This window comes from Echinops telfairi, unplaced genomic scaffold (genome assembly GCF_000313985.2).
Source record: "Echinops telfairi isolate 266 unplaced genomic scaffold, ASM31398v2 ScPeMD7_7424;HRSCAF=8462, whole genome shotgun sequence".
Lineage (NCBI taxonomy): Eukaryota > Metazoa > Chordata > Mammalia > Afrosoricida > Tenrecidae > Echinops > Echinops telfairi.
In genome coordinates this window covers 28,883,456-28,896,545 of record NW_022111324.1, presented here as the reverse complement: position 1 = coordinate 28,896,545, position 13,090 = coordinate 28,883,456, and positions in this window count along the sequence as shown.

Here is a 13,090-nt window from a genome sequence, read left to right as displayed (position 1 = left end):
TCCTCTATTTCCCTTGATTCTCCTCCTGTCCCACTATCATGCTATCCTGTCCCACTATCATGATATCAGCTCCTTTCTTCCCCCCCACCTTAGTGACCCCTTAAGAAATTATGAATTATTATTTTCATATTTTATACCAACTACTGTCTCCATTCCCTCATGGTTTCTGCTGTTCATCCCCCGGCATGTGGGTGTGGATGTGGTTATGTGTAGATCATTGCAATCGGTTCTCCATTCCTCCTTTCCTCTCCCCACCTTCCGCTTACCCTCCTGGTATCACTTTTCCCATTCCTGTTCCTGGATTCCAGGCGTCAACTCTTATCTCTTATCTGGACCTGTGCACATGCTCCAGGCTAGCCCTCCAGACACCTCATGATCACACAGGGTGGTGTGCTTCTTCCTGTGGGCTTGTTGCTTCTCTGCTAGATGGCCACTTGTTTAACTTCAGGCCTTTAAGATCTCAGGTGCTATATCTTTTGAAAGTCAGGCACCATCTGCTTTCTTCACTACATTTGCTTATGCACCCATTGTGTCGTCAGTGATTGTGCCAGGAGGGTGAGCATCACAGAAGGCCAGGTTGTTAGAACAAAGTGTTCTTGCATTAAGGGAGGCCCAAAGTCCATCTACTACCTCAGTATATTGCTGTATAAATATATGTATGAAGGCCAATACCTCTATTTTTAGGAATTAATGTATTTACATATGTAGACACACCTATACTTACACCTCTATCTTTCCTCTGTTTCCTTTTACCTTTCTCCTGTTCCACTATCACACTTGCCCTTCTTCCACCTCTTAGTAATTCCTCTCAGCTAGATTGCTGTTGCTCCAACACCCCCAGGATCTCTACATCCTCCTCCTTATTGATTTTAATTCCCTAGTTGTTTCCCTGTCTATGGCATTGTTTGCTCACCATGTCCTTCCCCCGCCACCTCCTCCCCCAAGTCCTTTCAGAACTATCGGTCCTGTTGCTTTCTCCCCGGCTTGCTCCCCATGCCCATCTTATATAAGTATGCAAATTTGGTGGAATATTTGATATTGGAGGCCTTGGAGCATTGTCAATGGTTTTCAGAGTTGGTCAGTATTTTGCTTTTATAAGCATCATTGCTGAGAAATCAGTTTTGCATAAATAAGTAGGAAATTTTAGGGCCATTTCAGAAATTGTTGGAAATTCTATGCTAATCCTAAGCCCTACATCATTTAATGATTTTTTTTTTTTTTTGGAAACTCAAGTTTTAAACTTGTATTGCTTCATAACAAATTATTTTTGAGCTTTTAATGGCAGATGATTGACATTTTCAATTTGAATTGACCATGGTTTATGCACCCAATTTAGTTTGTGAGAATAAAATTTAAAGTATGTCTGAAACTGTGTCTCCAGGCACTTCAATTGATCAACTATATCTCTTACAATTAAATAGTTGTGAAGGTATTTTTCTATCTTAAAATCATTTTCTGCCTTATTTTTCCATATGTTAGCTCTGTTTATAAATCTATCAATTTTATCTTTTAATATAAACGTGTTACAGGTGCTTCTTTGAAGTTGCATAGTTTAAAAAAAGTACCTGATAAAGCAATTCTGAAGTCAGAAGTCATTATGAGAATAAGAACAAAAGCAAAAAAGAAAAGAATAACAAAATCAGATTTCTGCCTGACCAAAACTGTAAGTTCATCTTCCAATTTCAATAATCTCTTTAAATTTCACCCTCTAGAGTTTTCTTACCTCTGCATATAGACATAAGATTTTACAAGCAGAGTTCACATCTTTGCAAAGGTTTGAAAACAACTGTTAAGAGCACAACTTTAAAAAAACAGACAAACGTTTTATTGGGGGCTCATACAGCTCTTGTCACAACCCATCCATACATCCACTGCTTCAAGCACATTTGTACATTTGTTGCCACCATCATTTCCAAAACATTTTCTTTCTGCTTGAGCCCTTGGCATCAGCTCCTCATTTTTCCTCCCCTCCGTCCCCCATTCTCCCTCCCTCATGAACCCTTGATAATTTGTAAATTGTTATTATACACTGACAGAAGTCTCCCTTCATCCACTTTTCTGTTGTCTGTCCCCCAGGGAGGAAGTTATATGTAGATCATTGTGGTCCCCTTTGTCCCCCAGCCTTCCCTTTTCTCCCACAACCTTCCCCTTCCCCTTCTGGTATCACTACTCTCATTGTTGGTCCTGAGGGGTTTATCTGTCCTGGATTCCTTGTGTTTCCAACTCTTATCTGTACCTGTGTACACGCTCTGGTCTAGCCAGATTTGTAAGGTAGAACTGGGATCATGACAGTGAAAGGGTGGGGGGAGGAAGCATTAAAGAACTAGAGGAAAGTTGTATGTTTCATCAGTGCTATACTGCACCCTGACTGAAGAGCACAACTTTTAATGCAGCTGATTTTGATAGTATCGTGAAGCACAAAATCTAACTCTGGCCATATTTTTTTTGGCTACGAGTGTCTGCTGGTGGATCATGCAGGCATGTTCTTGTCATCCGCCTTTGCTACAAATCCAGTACCCCCACCATTGTTACTCCAGAACTGTCTGCAGAGCCTCCAATGCAAGTTTTCCCCCGGAGGCCTTCCTTCATGGAAAAGTCACTGATTTTAAGACATGTGTGAATCTTCCCCTCTTAAATGCTCTTCCAAATGGTGACAAAAATAATAATTGCTCATGTATGCTTCTTTCATAAACATATCCTACATAAAGTAACAACTGTGCCACATTAGAACCGTCAATTGTTTTTGCAAACTTTGGGCTGCCCTTAAGACTGGTAATGAGCTGTTGGAGTTGGTCATTACTACTTTGAGAAGTTCTGTTGAAAACAGGACCACCCAATAATGGAATTTTACAAATTTCTTCCCTATACGTTTCCCCATAAATTATATCTGACATTTTATTTTTTTTCAAAACCATTTTATTGGGAGTTAATACAGATATCTTATCACATCAAGAAGTATTGTACAATTGCTACCACAATCTGTTTCAAAACATTCTTTTCCTTCCTGAACTCCTTGATATCAGCTCCCTTAGAACCCCCACCCTACTACCACCATACGCCCCCTCCCCAAAACCCTTATTCTACTTGCTGTCCCTATAGGTTTACAATCCTGAGTTTCATAAGCTGAAAAACAGAAAAACACATAACAAAATTTCAAGAGAATGACCCCCAATGACATAACACCTCTGAGATAAACCCCAATATGAACACACGCACACACAAAGAAAGAAAGAAAATTTTGAGAATCGTATCACACCTAACATGCATCAGAGTGGGGATCAACTGACAAGGTTTTAACCATTCAAATCAGGTGTATCTTTTGATCCTCTCTCCAATGCACTCGTTAGGATCCGCATTCCTTCTATCCATCTATTATGGATAGAGGGCCATCACCGGAGGCTTATTTCCCGTGTAGATCTCACCTATGTATCTTGGACTCCTACTGTCATCCAAGGCCTGCTGCAAACTGGATTCTTACAATGTGGGCTCAGATACTATTCTGTCCTTTGACTTTGGGTTGTATAATTTGCTCTCCTTCGGTGACGAATGCTGGTGTTCTTCTTCCATGTGGAATTGGTCGACATCTCTATAGCTGACATTTTAATAGTAGCAGGAAACAAGAGATCTTCTCCTTCTGCCTCGGCTTTTTTCAATTTTGTAATTAAATAGAAGTTTTATAAGATGAAAGTACATACTTTATGTTGTACAAAATTCTCAAACCCTTTTTTTCTTCATTTGAAGATTTTAAAAATTGATCAAAATATTCCTTTGGTTTATTGCAGCATGTTGCATGCTGGTATTGAGCTGTCACTATCGTTTGGTTGATTCCATGACCTCCACAGCTAAAAGTTTATTACAAATTAAGCAAAGAGGTTTTTTTTTACAACATCATCATTATTATAAGTAGATCCATATTACAGAAATGATTCAATGTATCCTCTTTTTCTTGTTACTTTAGGTGAACTACAACCAGCTATTGAAGAGTTTGCCACATTGTCATCACAAGTTTTACCTTTTCTGTCTAAAATTGGCCACATTCATAGCCCCAAAATATTTTGTCCTGAAAGATAAATAAATATTCTTTACTGCCTTAACACCACTTTTCTGTCAGTTTGTTGTACTACGATGGCTTGTACATTGCTGTGATGCTTAAAGCTATGTAACTGGTATTTAAAAAAACCAGCAGGGTTACCCTAAATGAAAAGGTTTCAGAAGAGCTTCCAGACTAAGAAGAGTCTATGAAGAAGAAATGGGCTGTCTACTTCACTCAGAGGAATTGGGAACTAAAAACCCTATGAATACCATCGAAACGTTGTCAGGTACTGGAAACCTAACGAAGAGAAGCAGAGCATTGTCAGAGAGTGTCAGAAGACGAGTCTCTCAGGTCAGAAGGTATTCAAACTATGACTGAGGGAGAATTACCTTCTGAAAGTAGAGTCGACCATAATAGTGTAGATGGAATCAAATACGAAGGAGTGAAGCTATTGGGCCTTCATTTGCAGATAGGGAGCAAATCAAAATGAGAAGAAACAGCTACAAACATCAGTTAATTGGAACTTAGAATGTATGAAATATGATTCTAGAAAAATTAAAGTCCTTAAAAATGAAATGGGATCCACAAAGATTGACCTTCTAGGGGTAGGTGAGCTGAAATGGACTGGGACGGGCCATTTCCAATCAGAAAATCGTATGGCTTACTATCTGGAGACTGACACGATAAAGAGGAATAGAGCTGCATTCATCTTCAAAAACACATTTCAAAATCTATCTGGAAGTAAAATGCTGTCTGCAATGGGATAATGTCTATCCGCTCACAAGGAAATCCAATCAATACAACTATGATTCAGATCTATGCATCAACCACTAAAGATAGTGATGCAGAAATTGAAGACTTCTATCAACATCTTAAATCTGAAATTGATCAAACCTACAACCTAAGTGCATTGACAACTAATGACAATTGGATGTAAAAGTTGGAACCAAAGAGGAAGGAACAGCAGTTGGAAAAGATGGTTGTGGTTATGGAAATGAAGTTAGAGATAGCATGGTAGAATTTGCAACATGAATGACTTCTTCATGGAAAATACTGTTTTTCAACAGCATAAATGGTGACTACACACATAGACTTCTTGAGAGAGAACACAGAAATCAAATAGACTTTATCTGTGGGAAGAGACCATAGAGAAGTTCAATATCAGCAGCTAAAACCAGGCCAATGACATCTGTGGGATGACATACATGAAGAACATCATACACGAAGAAAGAAAAAGGTTGTTAAAAAGACAAGAAATAAAGCAAAGATCAAAGTGGACTCAAAAGAAGCTCTGAAACCTGCTCTTAACAATAGAGTCGCTAAGGCAAACGGAAGAAATGATGACATTAAAGAGTTGAACAGAAAATTCCATAAGGGAGCTTGAGAAGCCAAAGTAAAATATTAAAATTCAGTGTGAAAAGACCCAGAGTTAGAAAATCAAAAAGAAGAACACGTTCAGCATATCTTAAGCTGGAGAGGAAAAGTTGCAATATTGGAAGATTCTATGTGAAAAATAGTGAATGATTCAGGGAGCATCAGAAGAAGATGAAAACACATTCACGGTACCAAAAACAGCTAGTTTGCCTTCCTTCATTTCAAGAGGTCCCATGTGAGCAAGAGCCAATGGTAGTGAAGGAAGAAATGCAAGCTGCATTGCCAGAACAAGGTTCCAGTATATCAACTGAAATGTTTAACAAGCTGATGAGGCACTGGAAGCACCCACTCCTTTATGCCGGGACATTTGGAAGACAACTCCTAGGCCCACTGGCTGGACAAGATTCATGTTTGCACCCACTGCAAAGAAAGGTGAACCACACAGAATGCGCAAATTTAGAACAATAGATATCACCTGCAAGTAAAATGCTGCTGAAGATCACTCAGCAGCAGTTTCAACAGCACATCGACAGGGAGCTGCCTGAAGTTCGGGCTGGATTCAAAAGAGGCTGTAGAGCAAGGGGTATAATTTGCTGGTGTCAGATGGATCTGGGCTGAAAGGAGAGAATAACAGAAACATGTTTATTTGTGTTTCACTGACTGTGCAAAGGCGTTCACTGTGTAAATCACAACAAACTATGGATAGCCTTCAGAAAAACGGGAATTCCAGAGAAATTCATTATGCTCACGTGGACCTGCACATGGATCCAGGGGTGGTTTTGTGAACACAACAGGGAACACTGCATGGCTTAAAGTCAGAAAAGGAGTGGCTCAGGCTGTAACCATTCACCATACGTCCTCAGTCTGTGGGCTGAGCGAATCATCAGAGAGACTGGGTTCTATGAGGAAGAACGTGGCATCAGGACAGGAGGAAGGCTTATTAACAACCTGTGATATGCAGATGACACAGACGTGCTTGCTCAGAAGCTAAGAGGACTTGAAGCCCTGCGGCTGAAGGTCAAGGATTGGAGCCTGTAGGATGGATTGCAACTCAAGGTAAAGAAAACAAAGATCATTACAACTGGGTCAGTATGTGTCAACATGATAAACGGAGAAAACAGTGAAATGACCAAGGATTTCATTTTGCTTGGTTCCATACGCAGTGCTCATAGCAAACAATTCATTGAATCAGATAAATCTGCTGTACAAGACATCTTTAGAGTATTGAAAAGCAGGGGAGCGACTTTGAGGACTCAGATGGCCTGACCCAAACTATGGTATTTCCAGATCATTCATGTACGTGTGAACGTTTGACATTGAATAAGGAAGACAGAAGGAAATTTGATTTTCTTGAACTCTGGTCCTGATGAAGAATATTGAAACTCCTACAGGCTGCAAAAAGCACAAGCAACTCTAGCTCGGAAGAAGTGCAGCCAGAATGCTCTTTGGAGGCCAAGCTGGCGAGATTTAATCACATATACTTTGGATATGCTATCAAGAGATTCGAGTCCCTGGAAAAGGACACCAGGCTGGGTAAAGCAGACGGGCAGCGACAAGGAAGCAGCCCTTCGAAGAGATGGCTTGACACCGTGGCTGCAACAAGGGGCTCACCACAGGACCAAGTGTGTGGATGGTGCCGGACCAGGTGGTGGTTATGGGGTTGCCGTGAGTCAGAGTCCACTTGATGGCACCTGGCAACCACGATGACCCTAGGACTGTCAGAGGAGCCGGTTGTAGCGGTGGGTTACGCGCTGGGCTGCAACCTGCATGGTCAGCGTGGCGTCTACTAGGTGCTCCTCAGGAGAAAGAGGAGCCTTTCTGGCCCTGTAAAAATTTACAGCTGCAAAAACCAAAAGGGCAGTCCTATATGGTTGCTATGCATCTAATAGACGAAATGGCAGCGAATTTCAGGGCTTTTTATAGGGCTTATCAATGAATACTTATTTCTGAATATTAATATCAAAATATGTGTTTGGACTGCTCAAATTGGAGTCATATTCGAGTGGACCAGTGAGGCAATAAAGGAAATGTACATGACTTTGTGTAACATAAATACAAAAATAAAACAGAATATGGGTGTAGAACAATGAAGGACACTATAATGTAGGGTAGTTCAGAGAAATTATCTTTAAGTAGGTTGTTTTGAGAGATGTGAATAGTGAGAGTAAATCATATAGGCAACAGGTCAACAAGTATTCCAGGAAAAGGAACTAATAAGGGTAAAGATTCTGAGATGGTAATGTATTTGCAGCCTCACTATGATACTTCTTACATGCCAAGAGCAAGGGAGAGCACGCATGATTTAGAGCAGGTGCGTGTGGGATTATGCAGTTTCAAAGAACTCCTAGATTTCCCCCAATGAGACGGATTGACAATTGGATGCAACAATGGGATCATGCACAACAACTGTGAAGTTAACACAGAACTGGACAGTGTCTCATTCTATTGCTCATGGGGTCGCTTGGGGCCAGAATCAACTTGGGAGCACTTGACAACAATAGATCCATGCAAAAACTGTTGCTCTACAGTTGATTTGTACATAGGTTTGCTACTTAACTCACGATTGAATTATTTTAAGGGAAAGAGATATCACAATAGAGAGAAAAAAGAATATTGCAACAAGGGGAACATTCTAAACACAAAATCAGCAAGCATCTCAAATGCTATACAAATGTTTTTCTTTTATATGGAAGTGCACAAAGCTAAATTATAATGCCTTGGTGATATGGTGGGCTATACATTGGGCTATTAATCTTAACATCTGCAATTCAAACCCACCTGCTGCTCTGTGGGAGAAAGATGAGGCTTTCTGTTCCTGTAAAGATTGCCAGCCTTGAAAACTCACAGGGGCCCTTCTCCTACAGCCTGTAAGGTTGCTACCAGTTGGAATTGATGCACTGGTAGTGAATTTGAATGAGGTTAAAGTGTGGAGAAGGGGGGTGAAAAGGTGGCCTGATCAGATAACGGGTCAGAGAATGTTTGATCTCACAGCCAGTTTCCAAGAGGACCTTAGAGTGCAGTCTATGACTTGCTATGACTTCCAGCCACAGTCTCTGTAACGCCCACCAAATAACAGGGTAGGATGCTGCAAATAGGATGTATGGAACTCTCATGTGGGGAATGGTCAGTTTTGCCATCCACTGAGCTAAAAATGAGCCATCTCAGAAGCAGTTATGGGGAGTTTCACTACCATTACAGTAGAAGCACCCGAGGTCCCTGCGCACTGAACCTCCTCCAGGAACAGAAAGCTATGGTGCCAGCAGAATGGCAACAGTAGGACCAAAAGCATGAGGCACAGCGAGCGCTTCCCAGCCCAGGAAGCAAGAGGGCAGAGTGCCTTGGGAAGAGGCTGGCTTGCAGAGTGGGGTGTTTCCCGCATAATTTATCTTGGAAGGTGGATGTGCTGACCTGTGGGTCCGGAGCCTTGCGGCTCTGTTGTGTAAGCACTGAACTGCACTTTATGATGGGCCATTCAAACCCACAGGAGAAGCATGCGAGGACTCCGCACAAGGTCATCATGAGTCTGGATGGACTTGAAGATAGTGCTTGACTTGATTATGGGGCTAGTGCTGAGTGGCTTCAGGCAGAGGTGTGTTGGTGGAGTGCAGTGCATTTGGGGCATTTGCTAATAGTTCCCAAAGAGTTTGGACCAATAGAAGGAATGCCTGCTGGCACGACTGAAAAAAAGCTTTCCCTGACCAAAGAATTGTATCTTGAGGATTTCTGATCTTATATTGTAACCTGGGAGCTTTTCAAATAAACCCTGTAAGTCACCCAAACCAAATCTGCTGCCCTGCAGTTGATACTGCCACGTAGTGGCCTTATTTAGCTTTTGTGAGACTGTAAATCTTTATAGGAGCAGACAGCCTCATCTTTCTCTGCAGAGCAGCTGATGGGTTTTAATCACTGAGCTCATAATTATCAGTTCAATGCCCAAACTACAGTGCCACCAGGGTTTTGATGAACCTCATAATCATGAATGTTGCCTGTTACTTTTGTGTGGCCCTTGCACTGGATTTTGGAGCTAGTTGTGAAGAGTGATTGGTATCAGAATCTATAAAGAAGGTCAGAGGTCGAAGGCACGTCTACCCTCCGTCTGCAGGGATCAGCGTTGGCTCGGTGTTGAGTTTGCTTCTCTTTCCACCTTGTGGGGTCAGAGGAGGTCAGACACTGCTCGCTGGCCATGTTTATACTTTATAACCTTAAGGTGATACTGAAAAAATGATACCCCTATTCTCTAAGCCCTGTTCCTTTGAGACTGACATTCACTGGAATGGTTCACAGAAAATATTACACCTATTTTATTACAGGAAAAAAAGATACAGCACATGACAAGTATAAAGCTATAAAGCAGCGGTTCTCAACCTGTGAGTCGCGACCCCTTTTGGGGTTGAAAGACCCTTCACAAGGGTCACCTGATTCATTACAGTACCAAAATTGCAGTTATGAAATAGCAACAAAAATAATTTTATGGTTAGGGGGTCACCACAACATGAGGACCTGTATTAAAGGGTCATGGCCTTAGGAAGGTTGAGTACCACTGATATAAAGGCTGAGGTCTTGGGAAGTTCAAACTTGGATCTCCGATATCCTAAAATGGGATGTTCTGCCCTCTCCCATGCCCTCATGCATGCTGTTCACTAACCAATGTCAGAGCCATTTGGGGGCCCTCATTTTGCATCATCCCACTTTCCCTGAAGTCAGTTGACATCCCAGGTGGTCTTTCTGACCAAGCCAGCTCCCCTCTAGCATTAACCTTAGGTGTTGTCTAGTGGCCTCCTCAAAGATGTTTCATTTATTGGGTAAATGAGAAGGTTTCAGAGTTGATCTCTCAGCAACCAAGGACAAAGAGAAAATTGTGTGGGTAAAGCTAATATAAACTTCATAGCAACAGTGGTATCACTTGCTCAGACTGAGACCAAAATTCAGAAACTTGAGGGAAGGAGAGAAACTTAAACAAAGTTTGATAAATAACCATTTTGATGGTTTGATTGTTTGATCAATAACCATTTTGTTCTGAATGACCAGTAGGAAGGAGACTTGAAGGGTCTGTGCAGGCAAACACAAGGGCATTGATGAGTCTTAGCCAGGTCAGTGGGGCGGTCAGCCATTTTCCAGAACACAAAGGGTGGGAGCTTTCTTAACTGTCACTGTTTACTCGATCACAGGATTCCGGGAAAGTCCAACATGATGACACCATTTCCCATCCTCAATCATAGCCACAAACACTTAGCCACCTCTAAGGAAATGTGTGAAGCTTTTTCATTTCTTATTTGTTTATTTATTTTATTAGAGCAAAGTAATTAAAAACCAAACCAAACAGACAAATAAAACACCAACATTTTATAACATTTAAGGCATAACTAAAGTGAGACTTCCAGAAAGCCAAACCAACATCATTGATCTAATCAGTTCTGACTCAGAACAACCACGTAGGAGAGAGTAGAACTGATCCCAGGGGTTTCTGAAGCTCTAAATCTTTACTGGAGTAGAAAGCCTCATTTTTCTCCTCTGGTCTGGCTGGGGGCTTTGAGCTATCAATCTTGTCATTAGCTCCTAAAGTGATGTTAATACAGTGAGATAATATTTTTAAGATCAATAGAATGTAAAAGTTTGACTATAAAACATATTTTTTTAAATGCACATGTTCAAAATCAATAGAGGCTTCAATAAACCTCCAACCCTGAGGCAATATTCTGATAGTTTGCTTATGCAATCTATGGTGTCATCTAGTGGCGGCTTATTCAAATTTCAACCAAATGCCCCAGAGAGGGTAGCTACAGCATTAGCAAGCATGACTAAGCAAGGCTCCTCCAAATTAAATAAATGTTGAATCACAGTCACCACTTAAAAGAAAATAATGATAGATTCGGAAGAAGTTTCACAGTTAGTACTGAGCGGTTTCATGTATCCATCAGTCAGTTAGTCCTTTTGGTTATAGCTTATGAAACCACAGTCAATTTTAAAACCAGGAAATTGATATTTTTATCATGGTTGTATACAGTTCTATCTGATTTTATCAAAGGTTTAGATTAATGTAACTACCAAATCTTATATAGGATTATTCAATCACCTCAAATACCTCCCTTCTGCTATCACAGTGGGTACCTGGTACACTGCCAACCCCCAGGGCAGCAATGCACAATTACTAGGGGTTCTGAGGGAGAGAGAGGAGGCTTTCTATTCCTGCACATCCTTACAGTCTCGGAAGATCACAGGGGCAGTGCGACCCCATTCTACTGCATCCCTGTGAGTTTGGAGAGCTACTCCTTTCAAGGACACCTGTGGGGGGAGGTCAGATGCGCAGGCATTCCCTCCCCTGAGGGAATCAGTTGCCAGACTGCTGTCTCATTCCTCCACAGGGGTGGGCCTGCTCCCTGCTGCTGGGGACAATGGCCTACTTCTCTCTGAAGCTTTGGGACCATTAGCTTGGTTCCTCTAGGTGGGGTTTACACCCTACTGATAATGTTCCTATGGAGACCCAGAGACCACCCTCTCATTGCTGTGTAACCTATAGTGCAGCCCCTTCCTGTGACGTATGTCTTTACCTGTAATTAGTGGGCTGGATTGCCCCCAAAAGGTATATAGGTGTGAGTCAGCAGGACTTCCCTCTCTGACTCTCTCTGACTCTGAGCTCCTTGCTGCTCACTCCCTGGTCACTCCCCTCTCCCTTGTTCCCTTCCCCTCCTTCCCTTCCCCCTCTCTCCACTTGGACCACCAAGCTGGGCTGAGGTGAGCAATGTTGCTATGTATCATGCCTGACTGTATTATTGTATTGTCTCTCATGCTCTCGATGACTTTAATATAATGCTTATATATCTCAACCGTACAATTGTGCATTACTGAACCCAGAAGTAGTATTACTGAACCAGTGAGTTCAAGCAGCGGGTGGGGGCTGGTTCCCTCACCCTCCATCAGCGTCACTTATTTTTTTATTTAATATTACAGACACCTGCGCTTCTTTGTCTACCAGCCTTAACTTCTGACAACCACTAATTTGTTCTCCAACTCTATCATTTCATCATCTTTAAGAAAGTCAGATAGCTGAACTCATATAATATGTGGCTTTGTGAGACTGTGTGTTTCCATAGTTCACTAATGTCGAAGGTCACCTAAAACTTGAAGCTATTTTAGTGTTGATCTATATGAGAAAAGCAAGATGGGCAGTCTTAAGGTGCTAGCGGCCGGACTGATGGTTCTTGGGGGCACGGATGGGGAAAAGGTAGGGAGGTGAGTGGGGGGCCAACAATGATGGGTACAGGGAAATAGTAAGAGTTCTAAAATGGACTACGAGGAGGGTGTAGCTTTTGTGGGTGTGTTTGATGAATTGAATTGTCTCTGAGAAGAATTACTGAGAGGTAAACAGCAGGGCAAGCATAATAGTGGGGGCGGAGGAAAAAACAAACACCCCAATATATATGTGTGTGTAGATGTACAAATATGTGAATATATGTACATTTGTTTATGTATGTATTTATATGTAAATGCAACAAGGAAACAGATGAACTATTGGCTTCTACTTAAATTTTACCTTCATACAAGAACGGTCTGTTCTAAAAACGTGGCACTGTATGATGCCCACCTCCCTGACATGATCGCTGAAGAAAAAATAGGTGCATAAGCAAATGTAGTGAAGAAAGCTGATGGTGCCCTGCTATCAAAGCTATAGGGTCTGGGATCTTA